Raw genomic sequence first — 22,439 nt, forward strand, 5'->3', positions numbered from 1 at the left:
CATACGATTCTTGTTTCATATGCTACACTTACAAGCATATCAACCGCTTGTCATCACCGAAAAATTGCAGAAAAACGCGCGCCTTGCCTTCTGCTACCTGTCCAACAGCGAGGGCAGATGTGTGGCAAGCTCTAAGCTATGCAGGCGCACCGTGGCCGAGCAGCTGGAGGAGAGATGCCTTCCTTGGCAGCTCCCTGCAGAGTGCGGAAGACCAGAGTGGCCGCGCCGCCGTTGTCAGTGGACGACACGCAGTTGCCGAGCCACGGAGAACACGTTGCTCTGCGATGTGTACCCGCCTCATATGACGAAAGGCGAACAGTGGCCCTGTGGCGCAACGGATAACGCGTCTGACTACGGATCAGAAGATTCCAGGTTCGAATCCTGGCAGGGTCGGCATTTTGTTAGTTGCGGGCGCGTAGCTAGGCAGTGCATTCGAATGTTTCCACCTGCGTGGAGTGCAATGTCAATCCTGAGCATCTCGCAGCTGCATCTCGAGACGATCGTGGTAAATATCGCTTCGTGCAAGCGTCAGCGTAGCGTCAGTCGAGCAAAGTCGAGACAAGTCAAGCTGAGAGATGTTGCACAGTTAAGTAAACGGTACGCGACGCAGACAATGCTTTTCCAAGTGTCCCACGTCACGCAGCAGAGTGGCGCAGTGGAAGCGTGCTGGGCCCATAACCCAGAGGTCCGTGGATCGAAACCACGCTCTGCTAAAATTATTCTTTTTCTTGGGTGCTTCGAGCTCGATCATTAAGCCTGGGGTGCGCTGACCCAGCGTCAACAGCAAACCCTGTAAGTTCTGAAACGATGACGACGTCGTGTGGAGAATACGAGAAACACTTCCTAAGACGCAGAGTTTCTTACGATTCTGCAGCAACTACATTTCTCGATCACAACGTTAATGTCCTATCGGGCCACACGTGCAACTTTCGCGATATAAAAATCGCACCTCCCCGGCGGGGAATCGAACCCCGGTCTCCCGCGTGACAGGCGGGGATACTAACCACTATACTACCGAGGAATACGCAAACGATACGCACAACGCACGCACACTTATTCTTCTCAAGTAGGTGATTCATCTCAAATCTAGCGTCCCGATGCTTTCAGAGTCAGCTGCTACGAAATAAAAGTATGCCCCAGGTGAGGCTCGAACTCACAACCCCGGCATTGCTCACGGCTACTGCCTTATAAGTACCGTGCGCTAACCAATTGCGCCACTGGGGCTACAGCAGGGTGCTTTCAGTTAGCGGTATTTGCTTTGCCGCCAACCTGTTGTGGCTACAGACCCATCATACGACCGTCACCTGCGGCCATACTGCGACTTTAGCACCTGGCTACGGATGCTTCATACGATTCTTGTTTCATATGCTACACTTACAAGCATATCAACCGCTTGTCATCACCGAAAAATTGCAGAAAAACGCGCGCCTTGCCTTCTGCTACCTGTCCAACAGCGAGGGCAGATGTGTGGCAAGCTCTAAGCTATGCAGGCGCACCGTGGCCGAGCAGCTGGAGGAGAGATGCCTTCCTTGGCAGCTCCCTGCAGAGTGCGGAAGACCAGAGTGGCCGCGCCGCCGTTGTCAGTGGACGACACGCAGTTGCCGAGCCACGGAGAACACGTTGCTCTGCGATGTGTACCCGCCTCATATGACGAAAGGCGAACAGTGGCCCTGTGGCGCAACGGATAACGCGTCTGACTACGGATCAGAAGATTCCAGGTTCGAATCCTGGCAGGGTCGGCATTTTGTTAGTTGCGGGCGCGTAGCTAGGCAGTGCATTCGAATGTTTCCACCTGCGTGGAGTGCAATGTCAATCCTGAGCATCTCGCAGCTGCATCTCGAGACGATCGTGGTAAATATCGCTTCGTGCAAGCGTCAGCGTAGCGTCAGTCGAGCAAAGTCGAGACAAGTCAAGCTGAGAGATGTTGCACAGTTAAGTAAACGGTACGCGACGCAGACAATGCTTTTCCAAGTGTCCCACGTCACGCAGCAGAGTGGCGCAGTGGAAGCGTGCTGGGCCCATAACCCAGAGGTCCGTGGATCGAAACCACGCTCTGCTAAAATTATTCTTTTTCTTGGGTGCTTCGAGCTCGATCATTAAGCCTGGGGTGCGCTGACCCAGCGTCAACAGCAAACCCTGTAAGTTCTGAAACGATGACGACGTCGTGTGGAGAATACGAGAAACACTTCCTAAGACGCAGAGTTTCTTACGATTCTGCAGCAACTACATTTCTCGATCACAACGTTAATGTCCTATCGGGCCACACGTGCAACTTTCGCGATATAAAAATCGCACCTCCCCGGCGGGGAATCGAACCCCGGTCTCCCGCGTGACAGGCGGGGATACTAACCACTATACTACCGAGGAATACGCAAACGATACGCACAACGCACGCACACTTATTCTTCTCAAGTAGGTGATTCATCTCAAATCTAGCGTCCCGATGCTTTCAGAGTCAGCTGCTACGAAATAAAAGTATGCCCCAGGTGAGGCTCGAACTCACAACCCCGGCATTGCTCACGGCTACTGCCTTATAAGTACCGTGCGCTAACCAATTGCGCCACTGGGGCTACAGCAGGGTGCTTTCAGTTAGCGGTATTTGCTTTGCCGCCAACCTGTTGTGGCTACAGACCCATCATACGACCGTCACCTGCGGCCATACTGCGACTTTAGCACCTGGCTACGGATGCTTCATACGATTCTTGTTTCATATGCTACACTTACAAGCATATCAACCGCTTGTCATCACCGAAAAATTGCAGAAAAACGCGCGCCTTGCCTTCTGCTACCTGTCCAACAGCGAGGGCAGATGTGTGGCAAGCTCTAAGCTATGCAGGCGCACCGTGGCCGAGCAGCTGGAGGAGAGATGCCTTCCTTGGCAGCTCCCTGCAGAGTGCGGAAGACCAGAGTGGCCGCGCCGCCGTTGTCAGTGGACGACACGCAGTTGCCGAGCCACGGAGAACACGTTGCTCTGCGATGTGTACCCGCCTCATATGACGAAAGGCGAACAGTGGCCCTGTGGCGCAACGGATAACGCGTCTGACTACGGATCAGAAGATTCCAGGTTCGAATCCTGGCAGGGTCGGCATTTTGTTAGTTGCGGGCGCGTAGCTAGGCAGTGCATTCGAATGTTTCCACCTGCGTGGAGTGCAATGTCAATCCTGAGCATCTCGCAGCTGCATCTCGAGACGATCGTGGTAAATATCGCTTCGTGCAAGCGTCAGCGTAGCGTCAGTCGAGCAAAGTCGAGACAAGTCAAGCTGAGAGATGTTGCACAGTTAAGTAAACGGTACGCGACGCAGACAATGCTTTTCCAAGTGTCCCACGTCACGCAGCAGAGTGGCGCAGTGGAAGCGTGCTGGGCCCATAACCCAGAGGTCCGTGGATCGAAACCACGCTCTGCTAAAATTATTCTTTTTCTTGGGTGCTTCGAGCTCGATCATTAAGCCTGGGGTGCGCTGACCCAGCGTCAACAGCAAACCCTGTAAGTTCTGAAACGATGACGACGTCGTGTGGAGAATACGAGAAACACTTCCTAAGACGCAGAGTTTCTTACGATTCTGCAGCAACTACATTTCTCGATCACAACGTTAATGTCCTATCGGGCCACACGTGCAACTTTCGCGATATAAAAATCGCACCTCCCCGGCGGGGAATCGAACCCCGGTCTCCCGCGTGACAGGCGGGGATACTAACCACTATACTACCGAGGAATACGCAAACGATACGCACAACGCACGCACACTTATTCTTCTCAAGTAGGTGATTCATCTCAAATCTAGCGTCCCGATGCTTTCAGAGTCAGCTGCTACGAAATAAAAGTATGCCCCAGGTGAGGCTCGAACTCACAACCCCGGCATTGCTCACGGCTACTGCCTTATAAGTACCGTGCGCTAACCAATTGCGCCACTGGGGCTACAGCAGGGTGCTTTCAGTTAGCGGTATTTGCTTTGCCGCCAACCTGTTGTGGCTACAGACCCATCATACGACCGTCACCTGCGGCCATACTGCGACTTTAGCACCTGGCTACGGATGCTTCATACGATTCTTGTTTCATATGCTACACTTACAAGCATATCAACCGCTTGTCATCACCGAAAAATTGCAGAAAAACGCGCGCCTTGCCTTCTGCTACCTGTCCAACAGCGAGGGCAGATGTGTGGCAAGCTCTAAGCTATGCAGGCGCACCGTGGCCGAGCAGCTGGAGGAGAGATGCCTTCCTTGGCAGCTCCCTGCAGAGTGCGGAAGACCAGAGTGGCCGCGCCGCCGTTGTCAGTGGACGACACGCAGTTGCCGAGCCACGGAGAACACGTTGCTCTGCGATGTGTACCCGCCTCATATGACGAAAGGCGAACAGTGGCCCTGTGGCGCAACGGATAACGCGTCTGACTACGGATCAGAAGATTCCAGGTTCGAATCCTGGCAGGGTCGGCATTTTGTTAGTTGCGGGCGCGTAGCTAGGCAGTGCATTCGAATGTTTCCACCTGCGTGGAGTGCAATGTCAATCCTGAGCATCTCGCAGCTGCATCTCGAGACGATCGTGGTAAATATCGCTTCGTGCAAGCGTCAGCGTAGCGTCAGTCGAGCAAAGTCGAGACAAGTCAAGCTGAGAGATGTTGCACAGTTAAGTAAACGGTACGCGACGCAGACAATGCTTTTCCAAGTGTCCCACGTCACGCAGCAGAGTGGCGCAGTGGAAGCGTGCTGGGCCCATAACCCAGAGGTCCGTGGATCGAAACCACGCTCTGCTAAAATTATTCTTTTTCTTGGGTGCTTCGAGCTCGATCATTAAGCCTGGGGTGCGCTGACCCAGCGTCAACAGCAAACCCTGTAAGTTCTGAAACGATGACGACGTCGTGTGGAGAATACGAGAAACACTTCCTAAGACGCAGAGTTTCTTACGATTCTGCAGCAACTACATTTCTCGATCACAACGTTAATGTCCTATCGGGCCACACGTGCAACTTTCGCGATATAAAAATCGCACCTCCCCGGCGGGGAATCGAACCCCGGTCTCCCGCGTGACAGGCGGGGATACTAACCACTATACTACCGAGGAATACGCAAACGATACGCACAACGCACGCACACTTATTCTTCTCAAGTAGGTGATTCATCTCAAATCTAGCGTCCCGATGCTTTCAGAGTCAGCTGCTACGAAATAAAAGTATGCCCCAGGTGAGGCTCGAACTCACAACCCCGGCATTGCTCACGGCTACTGCCTTATAAGTACCGTGCGCTAACCAATTGCGCCACTGGGGCTACAGCAGGGTGCTTTCAGTTAGCGGTATTTGCTTTGCCGCCAACCTGTTGTGGCTACAGACCCATCATACGACCGTCACCTGCGGCCATACTGCGACTTTAGCACCTGGCTACGGATGCTTCATACGATTCTTGTTTCATATGCTACACTTACAAGCATATCAACCGCTTGTCATCACCGAAAAATTGCAGAAAAACGCGCGCCTTGCCTTCTGCTACCTGTCCAACAGCGAGGGCAGATGTGTGGCAAGCTCTAAGCTATGCAGGCGCACCGTGGCCGAGCAGCTGGAGGAGAGATGCCTTCCTTGGCAGCTCCCTGCAGAGTGCGGAAGACCAGAGTGGCCGCGCCGCCGTTGTCAGTGGACGACACGCAGTTGCCGAGCCACGGAGAACACGTTGCTCTGCGATGTGTACCCGCCTCATATGACGAAAGGCGAACAGTGGCCCTGTGGCGCAACGGATAACGCGTCTGACTACGGATCAGAAGATTCCAGGTTCGAATCCTGGCAGGGTCGGCATTTTGTTAGTTGCGGGCGCGTAGCTAGGCAGTGCATTCGAATGTTTCCACCTGCGTGGAGTGCAATGTCAATCCTGAGCATCTCGCAGCTGCATCTCGAGACGATCGTGGTAAATATCGCTTCGTGCAAGCGTCAGCGTAGCGTCAGTCGAGCAAAGTCGAGACAAGTCAAGCTGAGAGATGTTGCACAGTTAAGTAAACGGTACGCGACGCAGACAATGCTTTTCCAAGTGTCCCACGTCACGCAGCAGAGTGGCGCAGTGGAAGCGTGCTGGGCCCATAACCCAGAGGTCCGTGGATCGAAACCACGCTCTGCTAAAATTATTCTTTTTCTTGGGTGCTTCGAGCTCGATCATTAAGCCTGGGGTGCGCTGACCCAGCGTCAACAGCAAACCCTGTAAGTTCTGAAACGATGACGACGTCGTGTGGAGAATACGAGAAACACTTCCTAAGACGCAGAGTTTCTTACGATTCTGCAGCAACTACATTTCTCGATCACAACGTTAATGTCCTATCGGGCCACACGTGCAACTTTCGCGATATAAAAATCGCACCTCCCCGGCGGGGAATCGAACCCCGGTCTCCCGCGTGACAGGCGGGGATACTAACCACTATACTACCGAGGAATACGCAAACGATACGCACAACGCACGCACACTTATTCTTCTCAAGTAGGTGATTCATCTCAAATCTAGCGTCCCGATGCTTTCAGAGTCAGCTGCTACGAAATAAAAGTATGCCCCAGGTGAGGCTCGAACTCACAACCCCGGCATTGCTCACGGCTACTGCCTTATAAGTACCGTGCGCTAACCAATTGCGCCACTGGGGCTACAGCAGGGTGCTTTCAGTTAGCGGTATTTGCTTTGCCGCCAACCTGTTGTGGCTACAGACCCATCATACGACCGTCACCTGCGGCCATACTGCGACTTTAGCACCTGGCTACGGATGCTTCATACGATTCTTGTTTCATATGCTACACTTACAAGCATATCAACCGCTTGTCATCACCGAAAAATTGCAGAAAAACGCGCGCCTTGCCTTCTGCTACCTGTCCAACAGCGAGGGCAGATGTGTGGCAAGCTCTAAGCTATGCAGGCGCACCGTGGCCGAGCAGCTGGAGGAGAGATGCCTTCCTTGGCAGCTCCCTGCAGAGTGCGGAAGACCAGAGTGGCCGCGCCGCCGTTGTCAGTGGACGACACGCAGTTGCCGAGCCACGGAGAACACGTTGCTCTGCGATGTGTACCCGCCTCATATGACGAAAGGCGAACAGTGGCCCTGTGGCGCAACGGATAACGCGTCTGACTACGGATCAGAAGATTCCAGGTTCGAATCCTGGCAGGGTCGGCATTTTGTTAGTTGCGGGCGCGTAGCTAGGCAGTGCATTCGAATGTTTCCACCTGCGTGGAGTGCAATGTCAATCCTGAGCATCTCGCAGCTGCATCTCGAGACGATCGTGGTAAATATCGCTTCGTGCAAGCGTCAGCGTAGCGTCAGTCGAGCAAAGTCGAGACAAGTCAAGCTGAGAGATGTTGCACAGTTAAGTAAACGGTACGCGACGCAGACAATGCTTTTCCAAGTGTCCCACGTCACGCAGCAGAGTGGCGCAGTGGAAGCGTGCTGGGCCCATAACCCAGAGGTCCGTGGATCGAAACCACGCTCTGCTAAAATTATTCTTTTTCTTGGGTGCTTCGAGCTCGATCATTAAGCCTGGGGTGCGCTGACCCAGCGTCAACAGCAAACCCTGTAAGTTCTGAAACGATGACGACGTCGTGTGGAGAATACGAGAAACACTTCCTAAGACGCAGAGTTTCTTACGATTCTGCAGCAACTACATTTCTCGATCACAACGTTAATGTCCTATCGGGCCACACGTGCAACTTTCGCGATATAAAAATCGCACCTCCCCGGCGGGGAATCGAACCCCGGTCTCTCGCGTGACAGGCGGGGATACTAACCACTATACTACCGAGGAATACGCAAACGATACGCACAACGCACGCACACTTATTCTTCTCAAGTAGGTGATTCATCTCAAATCTAGCGTCCCGATGCTTTCAGAGTCAGCTGCTACGAAATAAAAGTATGCCCCAGGTGAGGCTCGAACTCACAACCCCGGCATTGCTCACGGCTACTGCCTTATAAGTACCGTGCGCTAACCAATTGCGCCACTGGGGCTACAGCAGGGTGCTTTCAGTTAGCGGTATTTGCTTTGCCGCCAACCTGTTGTGGCTACAGACCCATCATACGACCGTCACCTGCGGCCATACTGCGACTTTAGCACCTGGCTACGGATGCTTCATACGATTCTTGTTTCATATGCTACACTTACAAGCATATCAACCGCTTGTCATCACCGAAAAATTGCAGAAAAACGCGCGCCTTGCCTTCTGCTACCTGTCCAACAGCGAGGGCAGATGTGTGGCAAGCTCTAAGCTATGCAGGCGCACCGTGGCCGAGCAGCTGGAGGAGAGATGCCTTCCTTGGCAGCTCCCTGCAGAGTGCGGAAGACCAGAGTGGCCGCGCCGCCGTTGTCAGTGGACGACACGCAGTTGCCGAGCCACGGAGAACACGTTGCTCTGCGATGTGTACCCGCCTCATATGACGAAAGGCGAACAGTGGCCCTGTGGCGCAACGGATAACGCGTCTGACTACGGATCAGAAGATTCCAGGTTCGAATCCTGGCAGGGTCGGCATTTTGTTAGTTGCGGGCGCGTAGCTAGGCAGTGCATTCGAATGTTTCCACCTGCGTGGAGTGCAATGTCAATCCTGAGCATCTCGCAGCTGCATCTCGAGACGATCGTGGTAAATATCGCTTCGTGCAAGCGTCAGCGTAGCGTCAGTCGAGCAAAGTCGAGACAAGTCAAGCTGAGAGATGTTGCACAGTTAAGTAAACGGTACGCGACGCAGACAATGCTTTTCCAAGTGTCCCACGTCACGCAGCAGAGTGGCGCAGTGGAAGCGTGCTGGGCCCATAACCCAGAGGTCCGTGGATCGAAACCACGCTCTGCTAAAATTATTCTTTTTCTTGGGTGCTTCGAGCTCGATCATTAAGCCTGGGGTGCGCTGACCCAGCGTCAACAGCAAACCCTGTAAGTTCTGAAACGATGACGACGTCGTGTGGAGAATACGAGAAACACTTCCTAAGACGCAGAGTTTCTTACGATTCTGCAGCAACTACATTTCTCGATCACAACGTTAATGTCCTATCGGGCCACACGTGCAACTTTCGCGATATAAAAATCGCACCTCCCCGGCGGGGAATCGAACCCCGGTCTCCCGCGTGACAGGCGGGGATACTAACCACTATACTACCGAGGAATACGCAAACGATACGCACAACGCACGCACACTTATTCTTCTCAAGTAGGTGATTCATCTCAAATCTAGCGTCCCGATGCTTTCAGAGTCAGCTGCTACGAAATAAAAGTATGCCCCAGGTGAGGCTCGAACTCACAACCCCGGCATTGCTCACGGCTACTGCCTTATAAGTACCGTGCGCTAACCAATTGCGCCACTGGGGCTACAGCAGGGTGCTTTCAGTTAGCGGTATTTGCTTTGCCGCCAACCTGTTGTGGCTACAGACCCATCATACGACCGTCACCTGCGGCCATACTGCGACTTTAGCACCTGGCTACGGATGCTTCATACGATTCTTGTTTCATATGCTACACTTACAAGCATATCAACCGCTTGTCATCACCGAAAAATTGCAGAAAAACGCGCGCCTTGCCTTCTGCTACCTGTCCAACAGCGAGGGCAGATGTGTGGCAAGCTCTAAGCTATGCAGGCGCACCGTGGCCGAGCAGCTGGAGGAGAGATGCCTTCCTTGGCAGCTCCCTGCAGAGTGCGGAAGACCAGAGTGGCCGCGCCGCCGTTGTCAGTGGACGACACGCAGTTGCCGAGCCACGGAGAACACGTTGCTCTGCGATGTGTACCCGCCTCATATGACGAAAGGCGAACAGTGGCCCTGTGGCGCAACGGATAACGCGTCTGACTACGGATCAGAAGATTCCAGGTTCGAATCCTGGCAGGGTCGGCATTTTGTTAGTTGCGGGCGCGTAGCTAGGCAGTGCATTCGAATGTTTCCACCTGCGTGGAGTGCAATGTCAATCCTGAGCATCTCGCAGCTGCATCTCGAGACGATCGTGGTAAATATCGCTTCGTGCAAGCGTCAGCGTAGCGTCAGTCGAGCAAAGTCGAGACAAGTCAAGCTGAGAGATGTTGCACAGTTAAGTAAACGGTACGCGACGCAGACAATGCTTTTCCAAGTGTCCCACGTCACGCAGCAGAGTGGCGCAGTGGAAGCGTGCTGGGCCCATAACCCAGAGGTCCGTGGATCGAAACCACGCTCTGCTAAAATTATTCTTTTTCTTGGGTGCTTCGAGCTCGATCATTAAGCCTGGGGTGCGCTGACCCAGCGTCAACAGCAAACCCTGTAAGTTCTGAAACGATGACGACGTCGTGTGGAGAATACGAGAAACACTTCCTAAGACGCAGAGTTTCTTACGATTCTGCAGCAACTACATTTCTCGATCACAACGTTAATGTCCTATCGGGCCACACGTGCAACTTTCGCGATATAAAAATCGCACCTCCCCGGCGGGGAATCGAACCCCGGTCTCCCGCGTGACAGGCGGGGATACTAACCACTATACTACCGAGGAATACGCAAACGATACGCACAACGCACGCACACTTATTCTTCTCAAGTAGGTGATTCATCTCAAATCTAGCGTCCCGATGCTTTCAGAGTCAGCTGCTACGAAATAAAAGTATGCCCCAGGTGAGGCTCGAACTCACAACCCCGGCATTGCTCACGGCTACTGCCTTATAAGTACCGTGCGCTAACCAATTGCGCCACTGGGGCTACAGCAGGGTGCTTTCAGTTAGCGGTATTTGCTTTGCCGCCAACCTGTTGTGGCTACAGACCCATCATACGACCGTCACCTGCGGCCATACTGCGACTTTAGCACCTGGCTACGGATGCTTCATACGATTCTTGTTTCATATGCTACACTTACAAGCATATCAACCGCTTGTCATCACCGAAAAATTGCAGAAAAACGCGCGCCTTGCCTTCTGCTACCTGTCCAACAGCGAGGGCAGATGTGTGGCAAGCTCTAAGCTATGCAGGCGCACCGTGGCCGAGCAGCTGGAGGAGAGATGCCTTCCTTGGCAGCTCCCTGCAGAGTGCGGAAGACCAGAGTGGCCGCGCCGCCGTTGTCAGTGGACGACACGCAGTTGCCGAGCCACGGAGAACACGTTGCTCTGCGATGTGTACCCGCCTCATATGACGAAAGGCGAACAGTGGCCCTGTGGCGCAACGGATAACGCGTCTGACTACGGATCAGAAGATTCCAGGTTCGAATCCTGGCAGGGTCGGCATTTTGTTAGTTGCGGGCGCGTAGCTAGGCAGTGCATTCGAATGTTTCCACCTGCGTGGAGTGCAATGTCAATCCTGAGCATCTCGCAGCTGCATCTCGAGACGATCGTGGTAAATATCGCTTCGTGCAAGCGTCAGCGTAGCGTCAGTCGAGCAAAGTCGAGACAAGTCAAGCTGAGAGATGTTGCACAGTTAAGTAAACGGTACGCGACGCAGACAATGCTTTTCCAAGTGTCCCACGTCACGCAGCAGAGTGGCGCAGTGGAAGCGTGCTGGGCCCATAACCCAGAGGTCCGTGGATCGAAACCACGCTCTGCTAAAATTATTCTTTTTCTTGGGTGCTTCGAGCTCGATCATTAAGCCTGGGGTGCGCTGACCCAGCGTCAACAGCAAACCCTGTAAGTTCTGAAACGATGACGACGTCGTGTGGAGAATACGAGAAACACTTCCTAAGACGCAGAGTTTCTTACGATTCTGCAGCAACTACATTTCTCGATCACAACGTTAATGTCCTATCGGGCCACACGTGCAACTTTCGCGATATAAAAATCGCACCTCCCCGGCGGGGAATCGAACCCCGGTCTCCCGCGTGACAGGCGGGGATACTAACCACTATACTACCGAGGAATACGCAAACGATACGCACAACGCACGCACACTTATTCTTCTCAAGTAGGTGATTCATCTCAAATCTAGCGTCCCGATGCTTTCAGAGTCAGCTGCTACAAAATAAAAGTATGCCCCAGGTGAGGCTCGAACTCACAACCCCGGCATTGCTCACGGCTACTGCCTTATAAGTACCGTGCGCTAACCAATTGCGCCACTGGGGCTACAGCAGGGTGCTTTCAGTTAGCGGTATTTGCTTTGCCGCCAACCTGTTGTGGCTACACACCCATCATACGACCGTCACCTGCGGCCATACTGCGACTTTAGCACCTGGCTACGGATGCTTCATACGATTCTTGTTTCATATGCTACACTTACAAGCATATCAACCGCTTGTCATCACCGAAAAATTGCAGAAAAACGCGCGCCTTGCCTTCTGCTACCTGTCCAACAGCGAGGGCAGATGTGTGGCAAGCTCTAAGCTATGCAGGCGCACCGTGGCCGAGCAGCTGGAGGAGAGATGCCTTCCTTGGCAGCTCCCTGCAGAGTGCGGAAGACCAGAGTGGCCGCGCCGCCGTTGTCAGTGGACGACACGCAGTTGCCGAGCCACGGAGAACACGTTGCTCTGCGATGTGTACCCGCCTCATATGACGAAAGGCGAACAGTGGCCCTGTGGCGCAACGGATAACGCGTCTGACTACGGATCAGAAGATTCCAGGTTCGAATCCTGGCAGGGTCGGCATTTTGTTAGTTGCGGGCGCGTAGCTAGGCAGTGCATTCGAATGTTTCCACCTGCGTGGAGTGCAATGTCAATCCTGAGCATCTCGCAGCTGCATCTCGAGACGATCGTGGTAAATATCGCTTCGTGCAAGCGTCAGCGTAGCGTCAGTCGAGCAAAGTCGAGACAAGTCAAGCTGAGAGATGTTGCACAGTTAAGTAAACGGTACGCGACGCAGACAATGCTTTTCCAAGTGTCCCACGTCACGCAGCAGAGTGGCGCAGTGGAAGCGTGCTGGGCCCATAACCCAGAGGTCCGTGGATCGAAACCACGCTCTGCTAAAATTATTCTTTTTCTTGGGTGCTTCGAGCTCGATCATTAAGCCTGGGGTGCGCTGACCCAGCGTCAACAGCAAACCCTGTAAGTTCTGAAACGATGACGACGTCGTGTGGAGAATACGAGAAACACTTCCTAAGACGCAGAGTTTCTTACGATTCTGCAGCAACTACATTTCTCGATCACAACGTTAATGTCCTATCGGGCCACACGTGCAACTTTCGCGATATAAAAATCGCACCTCCCCGGCGGGGAATCGAACCCCGGTCTCCCGCGTGACAGGCGGGGATACTAACCACTATACTACCGAGGAATACGCAAACGATACGCACAACGCACGCACACTTATTCTTCTCAAGTAGGTGATTCATCTCAAATCTAGCGTCCCGATGCTTTCAGAGTCAGCTGCTACGAAATAAAAGTATGCCCCAGGTGAGGCTCGAACTCACAACCCCGGCATTGCTCACGGCTACTGCCTTATAAGTACCGTGCGCTAACCAATTGCGCCACTGGGGCTACAGCAGGGTGCTTTCAGTTAGCGGTATTTGCTTTGCCGCCAACCTGTTGTGGCTACAGACCCATCATACGACCGTCACCTGCGGCCATACTGCGACTTTAGCACCTGGCTACGGATGCTTCATACGATTCTTGTTTCATATGCTACACTTACAAGCATATCAACCGCTTGTCATCACCGAAAAATTGCAGAAAAACGCGCGCCTTGCCTTCTGCTACCTGTCCAACAGCGAGGGCAGATGTGTGGCAAGCTCTAAGCTATGCAGGCGCACCGTGGCCGAGCAGCTGGAGGAGAGATGCCTTCCTTGGCAGCTCCCTGCAGAGTGCGGAAGACCAGAGTGGCCGCGCCGCCGTTGTCAGTGGACGACACGCAGTTGCCGAGCCACGGAGAACACGTTGCTCTGCGATGTGTACCCGCCTCATATGACGAAAGGCGAACAGTGGCCCTGTGGCGCAACGGATAACGCGTCTGACTACGGATCAGAAGATTCCAGGTTCGAATCCTGGCAGGGTCGGCATTTTGTTAGTTGCGGGCGCGTAGCTAGGCAGTGCATTCGAATGTTTCCACCTGCGTGGAGTGCAATGTCAATCCTGAGCATCTCGCAGCTGCATCTCGAGACGATCGTGGTAAATATCGCTTCGTGCAAGCGTCAGCGTAGCGTCAGTCGAGCAAAGTCGAGACAAGTCAAGCTGAGAGATGTTGCACAGTTAAGTAAACGGTACGCGACGCAGACAATGCTTTTCCAAGTGTCCCACGTCACGCAGCAGAGTGGCGCAGTGGAAGCGTGCTGGGCCCATAACCCAGAGGTCCGTGGATCGAAACCACGCTCTGCTAAAATTATTCTTTTTCTTGGGTGCTTCGAGCTCGATCATTAAGCCTGGGGTGCGCTGACCCAGCGTCAACAGCAAACCCTGTAAGTTCTGAAACGATGACGACGTCGTGTGGAGAATACGAGAAACACTTCCTAAGACGCAGAGTTTCTTACGATTCTGCAGCAACTACATTTCTCGATCACAACGTTAATGTCCTATCGGGCCACACGTGCAACTTTCGCGATATAAAAATCGCACCTCCCCGGCGGGGAATCGAACCCCGGTCTCCCGCGTGACAGGCGGGGATACTAACCACTATACTACCGAGGAATACGCAAACGATACGCACAACGCACGCACACTTATTCTTCTCAAGTAGGTGATTCATCTCAAATCTAGCGTCCCGATGCTTTCAGAGTCAGCTGCTACAAAATAAAAGTATGCCCCAGGTGAGGCTCGAACTCACAACCCCGGCATTGCTCACGGCTACTGCCTTATAAGTACCGTGCGCTAACCAATTGCGCCACTGGGGCTACAGCAGGGTGCTTTCAGTTAGCGGTATTTGCTTTGCCGCCAACCTGTTGTGGCTACACACCCATCATACGACCGTCACCTGCGGCCATACTGCGACTTTAGCACCTGGCTACGGATGCTTCATACGATTCTTGTTTCATATGCTACACTTACAAGCATATCAACCGCTTGTCATCACCGAAAAATTGCAGAAAAACGCGCGCCTTGCCTTCTGCTACCTGTCCAACAGCGAGGGCAGATGTGTGGCAAGCTCTAAGCTATGCAGGCGCACCGTGGCCGAGCAGCTGGAGGAGAGATGCCTTCCTTGGCAGCTCCCTGCAGAGTGCGGAAGACCAGAGTGGCCGCGCCGCCGTTGTCAGTGGACGACACGCAGTTGCCGAGCCACGGAGAACACGTTGCTCTGCGATGTGTACCCGCCTCATATGACGAAAGGCGAACAGTGGCCCTGTGGCGCAACGGATAACGCGTCTGACTACGGATCAGAAGATTCCAGGTTCGAATCCTGGCAGGGTCGGCATTTTGTTAGTTGCGGGCGCGTAGCTAGGCAGTGCATTCGAATGTTTCCACCTGCGTGGAGTGCAATGTCAATCCTGAGCATCTCGCAGCTGCATCTCGAGACGATCGTGGTAAATATCGCTTCGTGCAAGCGTCAGCGTAGCGTCAGTCGAGCAAAGTCGAGACAAGTCAAGCTGAGAGATGTTGCACAGTTAAGTAAACGGTACGCGACGCAGACAATGCTTTTCCAAGTGTCCCACGTCACGCAGCAGAGTGGCGCAGTGGAAGCGTGCTGGGCCCATAACCCAGAGGTCCGTGGATCGAAACCACGCTCTGCTAAAATTATTCTTTTTCTTGGGTGCTTCGAGCTCGATCATTAAGCCTGGGGTGCGCTGACCCAGCGTCAACAGCAAACCCTGTAAGTTCTGAAACGATGACGACGTCGTGTGGAGAATACGAGAAACACTTCCTAAGACGCAGAGTTTCTTACGATTCTGCAGCAACTACATTTCTCGATCACAACGTTAATGTCCTATCGGGCCACACGTGCAACTTTCGCGATATAAAAATCGCACCTCCCCGGCGGGGAATCGAACCCCGGTCTCCCGCGTGACAGGCGGGGATACTAACCACTATACTACCGAGGAATACGCAAACGATACGCACAACGCACGCACACTTATTCTTCTCAAGTAGGTGATTCATCTCAAATCTAGCGTCCCGATGCTTTCAGAGTCAGCTGCTACGAAATAAAAGTATGCCCCAGGTGAGGCTCGAACTCACAACCCCGGCATTGCTCACGGCTACTGCCTTATAAGTACCGTGCGCTAACCAATTGCGCCACTGGGGCTACAGCAGGGTGCTTTCAGTTAGCGGTATTTGCTTTGCCGCCAACCTGTTGTGGCTACAGACCCATCATACGACCGTCACCTGCGGCCATACTGCGACTTTAGCACCTGGCTACGGATGCTTCATACGATTCTTGTTTCATATGCTACACTTACAAGCATATCAACCGCTTGTCATCACCGAAAAATTGCAGAAAAACGCGCGCCTTGCCTTCTGCTACCTGTCCAACAGCGAGGGCAGATGTGTGGCAAGCTCTAAGCTATGCAGGCGCACCGTGGCCGAGCAGCTGGAGGAGAGATGCCTTCCTTGGCAGCTCCCTGCAGAGTGCGGAAGACCAGAGTGGCCGCGCCGCCGTTGTCAGTGGACGACACGCAGTTGCCGAGCCACGGAGAACACGTTGCTCTGCGATGTGTACCCGCCTCATATGACGAAAGGCGAACAGTGGCCCTGTGGCGCAACGGATAACGCGTCTGACTACGGATCAGAAGATTCCAGGTTCGAATCCTGGCAGGGTCGGCATTTTGTTAGTTGCGGGCGCGTAGCTAGGCAGTGCATTCGAATGTTTCCACCTGCGTGGAGTGCAATGTCAATCCTGAGCATCTCGCAGCTGCATCTCGAGACGATCGTGGTAAATATCGCTTCGTGCAAGCGTCAGCGTAGCGTCAGTCGAGCAAAGTCGAGACAAGTCAAGCTGAGAGATGTTGCACAGTTAAGTAAACGGTACGCGACGCAGACAATGCTTTTCCAAGTGTCCCACGTCACGCAGCAGAGTGGCGCAGTGGAAGCGTGCTGGGCCCATAACCCAGAGGTCCGTGGATCGAAACCACGCTCTGCTAAAATTATTCTTTTTCTTGGGTGCTTCGAGCTCGATCATTAAGCCTGGGGTGCGCTGACCCAGCGTCAACAGCAAACCCTGTAAGTTCTGAAACGATGACGACGTCGTGTGGAGAATACGAGAAACACTTCCTAAGACGCAGAGTTTCTTACGATTCTGCAGCAACTACATTTCTCGATCACAACGTTAATGTCCTATCGGGCCACACGTGCAACTTTCGCGATATAAAAATCGCACCTCCCCGGCGGGGAATCGAACCCCGGTCTCCCGCGTGACAGGCGGGGATACTAACCACTATACTACCGAGGAATACGCAAACGATACGCACAACGCACGCACACTTATTCTTCTCAAGTAGGTGATTCATCTCAAATCTAGCGTCCCGATGCTTTCAGAGTCAGCTGCTACAAAATAAAAGTATGCCCCAGGTGAGGCTCGAACTCACAACCCCGGCATTGCTCACGGCTACTGCCTTATAAGTACCGTGCGCTAACCAATTGCGCCACTGGGGCTACAGCAGGGTGCTTTCAGTTAGCGGTATTTGCTTTGCCGCCAACCTGTTGTGGCTACACACCCATCATACGACCGTCACCTGCGGCCATACTGCGACTTTAGCACCTGGCTACGGATGCTTCATACGATTCTTGTTTCATATGCTACACTTACAAGCATATCAACCGCTTGTCATCACCGAAAAATTGCAGAAAAACGCGCGCCTTGCCTTCTGCTACCTGTCCAACAGCGAGGGCAGATGTGTGGCAAGCTCTAAGCTATGCAGGCGCACCGTGGCCGAGCAGCTGGAGGAGAGATGCCTTCCTTGGCAGCTCCCTGCAGAGTGCGGAAGACCAGAGTGGCCGCGCCGCCGTTGTCAGTGGACGACACGCAGTTGCCGAGCCACGGAGAACACGTTGCTCTGCGATGTGTACCCGCCTCATATGACGAAAGGCGAACAGTGGCCCTGTGGCGCAACGGATAACGCGTCTGACTACGGATCAGAAGATTCCAGGTTCGAATCCTGGCAGGGTCGGCATTTTGTTAGTTGCGGGCGCGTAGCTAGGCAGTGCATTCGAATGTTTCCACCTGCGTGGAGTGCAATGTCAATCCTGAGCATCTCGCAGCTGCATCTCGAGACGATCGTGGTAAATATCGCTTCGTGCAAGCGTCAGCGTAGCGTCAGTCGAGCAAAGTCGAGACAAGTCAAGCTGAGAGATGTTGCACAGTTAAGTAAACGGTACGCGACGCAGACAATGCTTTTCCAAGTGACCCACGTCACGCAGCAGAGTGGCGCAGTGGAAGCGTGCTGGGCCCATAACCCAGAGGTCCGTGGATCGAAACCACGCTCTGCTAAAATTATTCTTTTTCTTGGGTGCTTCGAGCTCGATCATTAAGCCTGGGGTGCGCTGACCCAGCGTCAACAGCAAACCCTGTAAGTTCTGAAACGATGACGACGTCGTGTGGAGAATACGAGAAACACTTCCTAAGACGCAGAGTTTCTTACGATTCTGCAGCAACTACATTTCTCGATCACAACGTTAATGTCCTATCGGGCCACACGTGCAACTTTCGCGATATAAAAATCGCACCTCCCCGGCGGGGAATCGAACCCCGGTCTCCCGCGTGACAGGCGGGGATACTAACCACTATACTACCGAGGAATACGCAAACGATACGCACAACGCACGCACACTTATTCTTCTCAAGTAGGTGATTCATCTCAAATCTAGCGTCCCGATGCTTTCAGAGTCAGCTGCTACGAAATAAAAGTATGCCCCAGGTGAGGCTCGAACTCACAACCCCGGCATTGCTCACGGCTACTGCCTTATAAGTACCGTGCGCTAACCAATTGCGCCACTGGGGCTACAGCAGGGTGCTTTCAGTTAGCGGTATTTGCTTTGCCGCCAACCTGTTGTGGCTACAGACCCATCATACGACCGTCACCTGCGGCCATACTGCGACTTTAGCACCTGGCTACGGATGCTTCATACGATTCTTGTTTCATATGCTACACTTACAAGCATATCAACCGCTTGTCATCACCGAAAAATTGCAGAAAAACGCGCGCCTTGCCTTCTGCTACCTGTCCAACAGCGAGGGCAGATGTGTGGCAAGCTCTAAGCTATGCAGGCGCACCGTGGCCGAGCAGCTGGAGGAGAGATGCCTTCCTTGGCAGCTCCCTGCAGAGTGCGGAAGACCAGAGTGGCCGCGCCGCCGTTGTCAGTGGACGACACGCAGTTGCCGAGCCACGGAGAACACGTTGCTCTGCGATGTGTACCCGCCTCATATGACGAAAGGCGAACAGTGGCCCTGTGGCGCAACGGATAACGCGTCTGACTACGGATCAGAAGATTCCAGGTTCGAATCCTGGCAGGGTCGGCATTTTGTTAGTTGCGGGCGCGTAGCTAGGCAGTGCATTCGAATGTTTCCACCTGCGTGGAGTGCAATGTCAATCCTGAGCATCTCGCAGCTGCATCTCGAGACGATCGTGGTAAATATCGCTTCGTGCAAGCGTCAGCGTAGCGTCAGTCGAGCAAAGTCGAGACAAGTCAAGCTGAGAGATGTTGCACAGTTAAGTAAACGGTACGCGACGCAGACAATGCTTTTCCAAGTGTCCCACGTCACGCAGCAGAGTGGCGCAGTGGAAGCGTGCTGGGCCCATAACCCAGAGGTCCGTGGATCGAAACCACGCTCTGCTAAAATTATTCTTTTTCTTGGGTGCTTCGAGCTCGATCATTAAGCCTGGGGTGCGCTGACCCAGCGTCAACAGCAAACCCTGTAAGTTCTGAAACGATGACGACGTCGTGTGGAGAATACGAGAAACACTTCCTAAGACGCAGAGTTTCTTACGATTCTGCAGCAACTACATTTCTCGATCACAACGTTAATGTCCTATCGGGCCACACGTGCAACTTTCGCGATATAAAAATCGCACCTCCCCGGCGGGGAATCGAACCCCGGTCTCCCGCGTGACAGGCGGGGATACTAACCACTATACTACCGAGGAATACGCAAACGATACGCACAACGCACGCACACTTATTCTTCTCAAGTAGGTGATTCATCTCAAATCTAGCGTCCCGATGCTTTCAGAGTCAGCTGCTACAAAATAAAAGTATGCCCCAGGTGAGGCTCGAACTCACAACCCCGGCATTGCTCACGGCTACTGCCTTATAAGTACCGTGCGCTAACCAATTGCGCCACTGGGGCTACAGCAGGGTGCTTTCAGTTAGCGGTATTTGCTTTGCCGCCAACCTGTTGTGGCTACACACCCATCATACGACCGTCACCTGCGGCCATACTGCGACTTTAGCACCTGGCTACGGATGCTTCATACGATTCTTGTTTCATATGCTACACTTACAAGCATATCAACCGCTTGTCATCACCGAAAAATTGCAGAAAAACGCGCGCCTTGCCTTCTGCTACCTGTCCAACAGCGAGGGCAGATGTGTGGCAAGCTCTAAGCTATGCAGGCGCACCGTGGCCGAGCAGCTGGAGGAGAGATGCCTTCCTTGGCAGCTCCCTGCAGAGTGCGGAAGACCAGAGTGGCCGCGCCGCCGTTGTCAGTGGACGACACGCAGTTGCCGAGCCACGGAGAACACGTTGCTCTGCGATGTGTACCCGCCTCATATGACGAAAGGCGAACAGTGGCCCTGTGGCGCAACGGATAACGCGTCTGACTACGGATCAGAAGATTCCAGGTTCGAATCCTGGCAGGGTCGGCATTTTGTTAGTTGCGGGCGCGTAGCTAGGCAGTGCATTCGAATGTTTCCACCTGCGTGGAGTGCAATGTCAATCCTGAGCATCTCGCAGCTGCATCTCGAGACGATCGTGGTAAATATCGCTTCGTGCAAGCGTCAGCGTAGCGTCAGTCGAGCAAAGTCGAGACAAGTCAAGCTGAGAGATGTTGCACAGTTAAGTAAACGGTACGCGACGCAGACAATGCTTTTCCAAGTGTCCCACGTCACGCAGCAGAGTGGCGCAGTGGAAGCGTGCTGGGCCCATAACCCAGAGGTCCGTGGATCGAAACCACGCTCTGCTAAAATTATTCTTTTTCTTGGGTGCTTCGAGCTCGATCATTAAGCCTGGGGTGCGCTGACCCAGCGTCAACAGCAAACCCTGTAAGTTCTGAAACGATGACGACGTCGTGTGGAGAATACGAGAAACACTTCCTAAGACGCAGAGTTTCTTACGATTCTGCAGCAACTACATTTCTCGATCACAACGTTAATGTCCTATCGGGCCACACGTGCAACTTTCGCGATATAAAAATCGCACCTCCCCGGCGGGGAATCGAACCCCGGTCTCCCGCGTGACAGGCGGGGATACTAACCACTATACTACCGAGGAATACGCAAACGATACGCACAACGCACGCACACTTATTCTTCTCAAGTAGGTGATTCATCTCAAATCTAGCGTCCCGATGCTTTCAGAGTCAGCTGCTACAAAATAAAAGTATGCCCCAGGTGAGGCTCGAACTCACAACCCCGGCATTGCTCACGGCTACTGCCTTATAAGTACCGTGCGCTAACCAATTGCGCCACTGGGGCTACAGCAGGGTGCTTTCAGTTAGCGGTATTTGCTTTGCCGCCAACCTGTTGTGGCTACACACCCATCATACGACCGTCACCTGCGGCCATACTGCGACTTTAGCACCTGGCTACGGATGCTTCATACGATTCTTGTTTCATATGCTACACTTACAAGCATATCAACCGCTTGTCATCACCGAAAAATTGCAGAAAAACGCGCGCCTTGCCTTCTGCTACCTGTCCAACAGCGAGGGCAGATGTGTGGCAAGCTCTAAGCTATGCAGGCGCACCGTGGCCGAGCAGCTGGAGGAGAGATGCCTTCCTTGGCAGCTCCCTGCAGAGTGCGGAAGACCAGAGTGGCCGCGCCGCCGTTGTCAGTGGACGACACGCAGTTGCCGAGCCACGGAGAACACGTTGCTCTGCGATGTGTACCCGCCTCATATGACGAAAGGCGAACAGTGGCCCTGTGGCGCAACGGATAACGCGTCTGACTACGGATCAGAAGATTCCAGGTTCGAATCCTGGCAGGGTCGGCATTTTGTTAGTTGCGGGCGCGTAGCTAGGCAGTGCATTCGAATGTTTCCACCTGCGTGGAGTGCAATGTCAATCCTGAGCATCTCGCAGCTGCATCTCGAGACGATCGTGGTAAATATCGCTTCGTGCAAGCGTCAGCGTAGCGTCAGTCGAGCAAAGTCGAGACAAGTCAAGCTGAGAGATGTTGCACAGTTAAGTAAACGGTACGCGACGCAGACAATGCTTTTCCAAGTGTCCCACGTCACGCAGCAGAGTGGCGCAGTGGAAGCGTGCTGGGCCCATAACCCAGAGGTCCGTGGATCGAAACCACGCTCTGCTAAAATTATTCTTTTTCTTGGGTGCTTCGAGCTCGATCATTAAGCCTGGGGTGCGCTGACCCAGCGTCAACAGCAAACCCTGTAAGTTCTGAAACGATGACGACGTCGTGTGGAGAATACGAGAAACACTTCCTAAGACGCAGAGTTTCTTACGATTCTGCAGCAACTACATTTCTCGATCACAACGTTAAT

At 53.4% G+C, this 22,439-nt stretch overlaps 66 non-coding genes across 66 annotated transcripts; 34 read left to right on the forward strand and 32 right to left on the reverse strand.

The window, feature by feature from the left end:
• Positions 1–320: 320 nt before the first annotated feature.
• On the forward strand, positions 321–393 carry Trnar-acg (transfer RNA arginine (anticodon ACG)). Its single transcript has one exon. It is a non-coding gene; the product is annotated as a tRNA-Arg (tRNA).
• Positions 394–641: 248 nt separating this feature from the next.
• Trnam-cau (transfer RNA methionine (anticodon CAU)) lies at positions 642–713 on the forward strand. Its single transcript has one exon. It is a non-coding gene; the product is annotated as a tRNA-Met (tRNA).
• A 236-nt stretch (positions 714–949) lies between these two features.
• On the reverse strand, positions 950–1,021 carry Trnad-guc (transfer RNA aspartic acid (anticodon GUC)). The gene has a single exon. It is a non-coding gene; the product is annotated as a tRNA-Asp (tRNA).
• A 111-nt stretch (positions 1,022–1,132) lies between these two features.
• Positions 1,133–1,224, reverse strand: Trnai-uau (transfer RNA isoleucine (anticodon UAU)). Its single transcript is given in 2 exon segments — positions 1,133–1,168; positions 1,187–1,224. It is a non-coding gene; the product is annotated as a tRNA-Ile (tRNA).
• A 442-nt stretch (positions 1,225–1,666) lies between these two features.
• Trnar-acg (transfer RNA arginine (anticodon ACG)) lies at positions 1,667–1,739 on the forward strand. The gene has a single exon. It is a non-coding gene; the product is annotated as a tRNA-Arg (tRNA).
• Positions 1,740–1,987: 248 nt separating this feature from the next.
• Trnam-cau (transfer RNA methionine (anticodon CAU)) lies at positions 1,988–2,059 on the forward strand. Its single transcript has one exon. It is a non-coding gene; the product is annotated as a tRNA-Met (tRNA).
• A 236-nt stretch (positions 2,060–2,295) lies between these two features.
• On the reverse strand, positions 2,296–2,367 carry Trnad-guc (transfer RNA aspartic acid (anticodon GUC)). Its single transcript has one exon. It is a non-coding gene; the product is annotated as a tRNA-Asp (tRNA).
• A 111-nt stretch (positions 2,368–2,478) lies between these two features.
• Trnai-uau (transfer RNA isoleucine (anticodon UAU)) lies at positions 2,479–2,570 on the reverse strand. Its single transcript is given in 2 exon segments — positions 2,479–2,514; positions 2,533–2,570. It is a non-coding gene; the product is annotated as a tRNA-Ile (tRNA).
• A 442-nt stretch (positions 2,571–3,012) lies between these two features.
• Trnar-acg (transfer RNA arginine (anticodon ACG)) lies at positions 3,013–3,085 on the forward strand. The gene has a single exon. It is a non-coding gene; the product is annotated as a tRNA-Arg (tRNA).
• A 248-nt stretch (positions 3,086–3,333) lies between these two features.
• Positions 3,334–3,405, forward strand: Trnam-cau (transfer RNA methionine (anticodon CAU)). The gene has a single exon. It is a non-coding gene; the product is annotated as a tRNA-Met (tRNA).
• Positions 3,406–3,641: 236 nt separating this feature from the next.
• On the reverse strand, positions 3,642–3,713 carry Trnad-guc (transfer RNA aspartic acid (anticodon GUC)). The gene has a single exon. It is a non-coding gene; the product is annotated as a tRNA-Asp (tRNA).
• Positions 3,714–3,824: 111 nt separating this feature from the next.
• On the reverse strand, positions 3,825–3,916 carry Trnai-uau (transfer RNA isoleucine (anticodon UAU)). The gene is given in 2 exon segments: positions 3,825–3,860; positions 3,879–3,916. It is a non-coding gene; the product is annotated as a tRNA-Ile (tRNA).
• Positions 3,917–4,358: 442 nt separating this feature from the next.
• Trnar-acg (transfer RNA arginine (anticodon ACG)) lies at positions 4,359–4,431 on the forward strand. Its single transcript has one exon. It is a non-coding gene; the product is annotated as a tRNA-Arg (tRNA).
• Positions 4,432–4,679: 248 nt separating this feature from the next.
• Positions 4,680–4,751, forward strand: Trnam-cau (transfer RNA methionine (anticodon CAU)). Its single transcript has one exon. It is a non-coding gene; the product is annotated as a tRNA-Met (tRNA).
• A 236-nt stretch (positions 4,752–4,987) lies between these two features.
• Trnad-guc (transfer RNA aspartic acid (anticodon GUC)) lies at positions 4,988–5,059 on the reverse strand. Its single transcript has one exon. It is a non-coding gene; the product is annotated as a tRNA-Asp (tRNA).
• Positions 5,060–5,170: 111 nt separating this feature from the next.
• On the reverse strand, positions 5,171–5,262 carry Trnai-uau (transfer RNA isoleucine (anticodon UAU)). Its single transcript is given in 2 exon segments — positions 5,171–5,206; positions 5,225–5,262. It is a non-coding gene; the product is annotated as a tRNA-Ile (tRNA).
• Positions 5,263–5,704: 442 nt separating this feature from the next.
• On the forward strand, positions 5,705–5,777 carry Trnar-acg (transfer RNA arginine (anticodon ACG)). Its single transcript has one exon. It is a non-coding gene; the product is annotated as a tRNA-Arg (tRNA).
• A 248-nt stretch (positions 5,778–6,025) lies between these two features.
• On the forward strand, positions 6,026–6,097 carry Trnam-cau (transfer RNA methionine (anticodon CAU)). The gene has a single exon. It is a non-coding gene; the product is annotated as a tRNA-Met (tRNA).
• A 236-nt stretch (positions 6,098–6,333) lies between these two features.
• Trnad-guc (transfer RNA aspartic acid (anticodon GUC)) lies at positions 6,334–6,405 on the reverse strand. Its single transcript has one exon. It is a non-coding gene; the product is annotated as a tRNA-Asp (tRNA).
• Positions 6,406–6,516: 111 nt separating this feature from the next.
• Positions 6,517–6,608, reverse strand: Trnai-uau (transfer RNA isoleucine (anticodon UAU)). Its single transcript is given in 2 exon segments — positions 6,517–6,552; positions 6,571–6,608. It is a non-coding gene; the product is annotated as a tRNA-Ile (tRNA).
• A 442-nt stretch (positions 6,609–7,050) lies between these two features.
• On the forward strand, positions 7,051–7,123 carry Trnar-acg (transfer RNA arginine (anticodon ACG)). Its single transcript has one exon. It is a non-coding gene; the product is annotated as a tRNA-Arg (tRNA).
• Positions 7,124–7,371: 248 nt separating this feature from the next.
• Positions 7,372–7,443, forward strand: Trnam-cau (transfer RNA methionine (anticodon CAU)). The gene has a single exon. It is a non-coding gene; the product is annotated as a tRNA-Met (tRNA).
• A 236-nt stretch (positions 7,444–7,679) lies between these two features.
• Positions 7,680–7,751, reverse strand: Trnad-guc (transfer RNA aspartic acid (anticodon GUC)). The gene has a single exon. It is a non-coding gene; the product is annotated as a tRNA-Asp (tRNA).
• Positions 7,752–7,862: 111 nt separating this feature from the next.
• Trnai-uau (transfer RNA isoleucine (anticodon UAU)) lies at positions 7,863–7,954 on the reverse strand. The gene is given in 2 exon segments: positions 7,863–7,898; positions 7,917–7,954. It is a non-coding gene; the product is annotated as a tRNA-Ile (tRNA).
• Positions 7,955–8,396: 442 nt separating this feature from the next.
• Positions 8,397–8,469, forward strand: Trnar-acg (transfer RNA arginine (anticodon ACG)). The gene has a single exon. It is a non-coding gene; the product is annotated as a tRNA-Arg (tRNA).
• Positions 8,470–8,717: 248 nt separating this feature from the next.
• Trnam-cau (transfer RNA methionine (anticodon CAU)) lies at positions 8,718–8,789 on the forward strand. Its single transcript has one exon. It is a non-coding gene; the product is annotated as a tRNA-Met (tRNA).
• Positions 8,790–9,025: 236 nt separating this feature from the next.
• On the reverse strand, positions 9,026–9,097 carry Trnad-guc (transfer RNA aspartic acid (anticodon GUC)). Its single transcript has one exon. It is a non-coding gene; the product is annotated as a tRNA-Asp (tRNA).
• Positions 9,098–9,208: 111 nt separating this feature from the next.
• On the reverse strand, positions 9,209–9,300 carry Trnai-uau (transfer RNA isoleucine (anticodon UAU)). Its single transcript is given in 2 exon segments — positions 9,209–9,244; positions 9,263–9,300. It is a non-coding gene; the product is annotated as a tRNA-Ile (tRNA).
• A 442-nt stretch (positions 9,301–9,742) lies between these two features.
• Trnar-acg (transfer RNA arginine (anticodon ACG)) lies at positions 9,743–9,815 on the forward strand. Its single transcript has one exon. It is a non-coding gene; the product is annotated as a tRNA-Arg (tRNA).
• A 248-nt stretch (positions 9,816–10,063) lies between these two features.
• On the forward strand, positions 10,064–10,135 carry Trnam-cau (transfer RNA methionine (anticodon CAU)). Its single transcript has one exon. It is a non-coding gene; the product is annotated as a tRNA-Met (tRNA).
• A 236-nt stretch (positions 10,136–10,371) lies between these two features.
• On the reverse strand, positions 10,372–10,443 carry Trnad-guc (transfer RNA aspartic acid (anticodon GUC)). The gene has a single exon. It is a non-coding gene; the product is annotated as a tRNA-Asp (tRNA).
• A 111-nt stretch (positions 10,444–10,554) lies between these two features.
• Trnai-uau (transfer RNA isoleucine (anticodon UAU)) lies at positions 10,555–10,646 on the reverse strand. Its single transcript is given in 2 exon segments — positions 10,555–10,590; positions 10,609–10,646. It is a non-coding gene; the product is annotated as a tRNA-Ile (tRNA).
• Positions 10,647–11,088: 442 nt separating this feature from the next.
• Positions 11,089–11,161, forward strand: Trnar-acg (transfer RNA arginine (anticodon ACG)). Its single transcript has one exon. It is a non-coding gene; the product is annotated as a tRNA-Arg (tRNA).
• A 248-nt stretch (positions 11,162–11,409) lies between these two features.
• Trnam-cau (transfer RNA methionine (anticodon CAU)) lies at positions 11,410–11,481 on the forward strand. Its single transcript has one exon. It is a non-coding gene; the product is annotated as a tRNA-Met (tRNA).
• A 236-nt stretch (positions 11,482–11,717) lies between these two features.
• Positions 11,718–11,789, reverse strand: Trnad-guc (transfer RNA aspartic acid (anticodon GUC)). Its single transcript has one exon. It is a non-coding gene; the product is annotated as a tRNA-Asp (tRNA).
• Positions 11,790–11,900: 111 nt separating this feature from the next.
• Trnai-uau (transfer RNA isoleucine (anticodon UAU)) lies at positions 11,901–11,992 on the reverse strand. Its single transcript is given in 2 exon segments — positions 11,901–11,936; positions 11,955–11,992. It is a non-coding gene; the product is annotated as a tRNA-Ile (tRNA).
• Positions 11,993–12,434: 442 nt separating this feature from the next.
• Trnar-acg (transfer RNA arginine (anticodon ACG)) lies at positions 12,435–12,507 on the forward strand. Its single transcript has one exon. It is a non-coding gene; the product is annotated as a tRNA-Arg (tRNA).
• A 248-nt stretch (positions 12,508–12,755) lies between these two features.
• Positions 12,756–12,827, forward strand: Trnam-cau (transfer RNA methionine (anticodon CAU)). The gene has a single exon. It is a non-coding gene; the product is annotated as a tRNA-Met (tRNA).
• A 236-nt stretch (positions 12,828–13,063) lies between these two features.
• Trnad-guc (transfer RNA aspartic acid (anticodon GUC)) lies at positions 13,064–13,135 on the reverse strand. The gene has a single exon. It is a non-coding gene; the product is annotated as a tRNA-Asp (tRNA).
• A 111-nt stretch (positions 13,136–13,246) lies between these two features.
• Trnai-uau (transfer RNA isoleucine (anticodon UAU)) lies at positions 13,247–13,338 on the reverse strand. Its single transcript is given in 2 exon segments — positions 13,247–13,282; positions 13,301–13,338. It is a non-coding gene; the product is annotated as a tRNA-Ile (tRNA).
• Positions 13,339–13,780: 442 nt separating this feature from the next.
• On the forward strand, positions 13,781–13,853 carry Trnar-acg (transfer RNA arginine (anticodon ACG)). The gene has a single exon. It is a non-coding gene; the product is annotated as a tRNA-Arg (tRNA).
• A 248-nt stretch (positions 13,854–14,101) lies between these two features.
• On the forward strand, positions 14,102–14,173 carry Trnam-cau (transfer RNA methionine (anticodon CAU)). The gene has a single exon. It is a non-coding gene; the product is annotated as a tRNA-Met (tRNA).
• Positions 14,174–14,409: 236 nt separating this feature from the next.
• On the reverse strand, positions 14,410–14,481 carry Trnad-guc (transfer RNA aspartic acid (anticodon GUC)). The gene has a single exon. It is a non-coding gene; the product is annotated as a tRNA-Asp (tRNA).
• Positions 14,482–14,592: 111 nt separating this feature from the next.
• Trnai-uau (transfer RNA isoleucine (anticodon UAU)) lies at positions 14,593–14,684 on the reverse strand. Its single transcript is given in 2 exon segments — positions 14,593–14,628; positions 14,647–14,684. It is a non-coding gene; the product is annotated as a tRNA-Ile (tRNA).
• Positions 14,685–15,126: 442 nt separating this feature from the next.
• On the forward strand, positions 15,127–15,199 carry Trnar-acg (transfer RNA arginine (anticodon ACG)). The gene has a single exon. It is a non-coding gene; the product is annotated as a tRNA-Arg (tRNA).
• A 248-nt stretch (positions 15,200–15,447) lies between these two features.
• Trnam-cau (transfer RNA methionine (anticodon CAU)) lies at positions 15,448–15,519 on the forward strand. The gene has a single exon. It is a non-coding gene; the product is annotated as a tRNA-Met (tRNA).
• A 236-nt stretch (positions 15,520–15,755) lies between these two features.
• On the reverse strand, positions 15,756–15,827 carry Trnad-guc (transfer RNA aspartic acid (anticodon GUC)). Its single transcript has one exon. It is a non-coding gene; the product is annotated as a tRNA-Asp (tRNA).
• A 111-nt stretch (positions 15,828–15,938) lies between these two features.
• Trnai-uau (transfer RNA isoleucine (anticodon UAU)) lies at positions 15,939–16,030 on the reverse strand. Its single transcript is given in 2 exon segments — positions 15,939–15,974; positions 15,993–16,030. It is a non-coding gene; the product is annotated as a tRNA-Ile (tRNA).
• A 442-nt stretch (positions 16,031–16,472) lies between these two features.
• Positions 16,473–16,545, forward strand: Trnar-acg (transfer RNA arginine (anticodon ACG)). The gene has a single exon. It is a non-coding gene; the product is annotated as a tRNA-Arg (tRNA).
• Positions 16,546–16,793: 248 nt separating this feature from the next.
• On the forward strand, positions 16,794–16,865 carry Trnam-cau (transfer RNA methionine (anticodon CAU)). The gene has a single exon. It is a non-coding gene; the product is annotated as a tRNA-Met (tRNA).
• Positions 16,866–17,101: 236 nt separating this feature from the next.
• Trnad-guc (transfer RNA aspartic acid (anticodon GUC)) lies at positions 17,102–17,173 on the reverse strand. Its single transcript has one exon. It is a non-coding gene; the product is annotated as a tRNA-Asp (tRNA).
• Positions 17,174–17,284: 111 nt separating this feature from the next.
• Trnai-uau (transfer RNA isoleucine (anticodon UAU)) lies at positions 17,285–17,376 on the reverse strand. Its single transcript is given in 2 exon segments — positions 17,285–17,320; positions 17,339–17,376. It is a non-coding gene; the product is annotated as a tRNA-Ile (tRNA).
• A 442-nt stretch (positions 17,377–17,818) lies between these two features.
• On the forward strand, positions 17,819–17,891 carry Trnar-acg (transfer RNA arginine (anticodon ACG)). The gene has a single exon. It is a non-coding gene; the product is annotated as a tRNA-Arg (tRNA).
• Positions 17,892–18,139: 248 nt separating this feature from the next.
• Trnam-cau (transfer RNA methionine (anticodon CAU)) lies at positions 18,140–18,211 on the forward strand. The gene has a single exon. It is a non-coding gene; the product is annotated as a tRNA-Met (tRNA).
• A 236-nt stretch (positions 18,212–18,447) lies between these two features.
• On the reverse strand, positions 18,448–18,519 carry Trnad-guc (transfer RNA aspartic acid (anticodon GUC)). Its single transcript has one exon. It is a non-coding gene; the product is annotated as a tRNA-Asp (tRNA).
• A 111-nt stretch (positions 18,520–18,630) lies between these two features.
• On the reverse strand, positions 18,631–18,722 carry Trnai-uau (transfer RNA isoleucine (anticodon UAU)). Its single transcript is given in 2 exon segments — positions 18,631–18,666; positions 18,685–18,722. It is a non-coding gene; the product is annotated as a tRNA-Ile (tRNA).
• Positions 18,723–19,164: 442 nt separating this feature from the next.
• Positions 19,165–19,237, forward strand: Trnar-acg (transfer RNA arginine (anticodon ACG)). The gene has a single exon. It is a non-coding gene; the product is annotated as a tRNA-Arg (tRNA).
• A 248-nt stretch (positions 19,238–19,485) lies between these two features.
• Trnam-cau (transfer RNA methionine (anticodon CAU)) lies at positions 19,486–19,557 on the forward strand. The gene has a single exon. It is a non-coding gene; the product is annotated as a tRNA-Met (tRNA).
• Positions 19,558–19,793: 236 nt separating this feature from the next.
• Positions 19,794–19,865, reverse strand: Trnad-guc (transfer RNA aspartic acid (anticodon GUC)). Its single transcript has one exon. It is a non-coding gene; the product is annotated as a tRNA-Asp (tRNA).
• A 111-nt stretch (positions 19,866–19,976) lies between these two features.
• Trnai-uau (transfer RNA isoleucine (anticodon UAU)) lies at positions 19,977–20,068 on the reverse strand. The gene is given in 2 exon segments: positions 19,977–20,012; positions 20,031–20,068. It is a non-coding gene; the product is annotated as a tRNA-Ile (tRNA).
• Positions 20,069–20,510: 442 nt separating this feature from the next.
• Positions 20,511–20,583, forward strand: Trnar-acg (transfer RNA arginine (anticodon ACG)). The gene has a single exon. It is a non-coding gene; the product is annotated as a tRNA-Arg (tRNA).
• Positions 20,584–20,831: 248 nt separating this feature from the next.
• On the forward strand, positions 20,832–20,903 carry Trnam-cau (transfer RNA methionine (anticodon CAU)). The gene has a single exon. It is a non-coding gene; the product is annotated as a tRNA-Met (tRNA).
• Positions 20,904–21,139: 236 nt separating this feature from the next.
• On the reverse strand, positions 21,140–21,211 carry Trnad-guc (transfer RNA aspartic acid (anticodon GUC)). Its single transcript has one exon. It is a non-coding gene; the product is annotated as a tRNA-Asp (tRNA).
• A 111-nt stretch (positions 21,212–21,322) lies between these two features.
• Positions 21,323–21,414, reverse strand: Trnai-uau (transfer RNA isoleucine (anticodon UAU)). Its single transcript is given in 2 exon segments — positions 21,323–21,358; positions 21,377–21,414. It is a non-coding gene; the product is annotated as a tRNA-Ile (tRNA).
• Positions 21,415–21,856: 442 nt separating this feature from the next.
• Trnar-acg (transfer RNA arginine (anticodon ACG)) lies at positions 21,857–21,929 on the forward strand. Its single transcript has one exon. It is a non-coding gene; the product is annotated as a tRNA-Arg (tRNA).
• A 248-nt stretch (positions 21,930–22,177) lies between these two features.
• Positions 22,178–22,249, forward strand: Trnam-cau (transfer RNA methionine (anticodon CAU)). Its single transcript has one exon. It is a non-coding gene; the product is annotated as a tRNA-Met (tRNA).
• Positions 22,250–22,439: the final 190 nt, after the last annotated feature.

Source organism: Schistocerca cancellata, chromosome 9 (genome assembly GCF_023864275.1).
Source record: "Schistocerca cancellata isolate TAMUIC-IGC-003103 chromosome 9, iqSchCanc2.1, whole genome shotgun sequence".
NCBI classification, from domain to species: domain Eukaryota; kingdom Metazoa; phylum Arthropoda; class Insecta; order Orthoptera; family Acrididae; genus Schistocerca; species Schistocerca cancellata.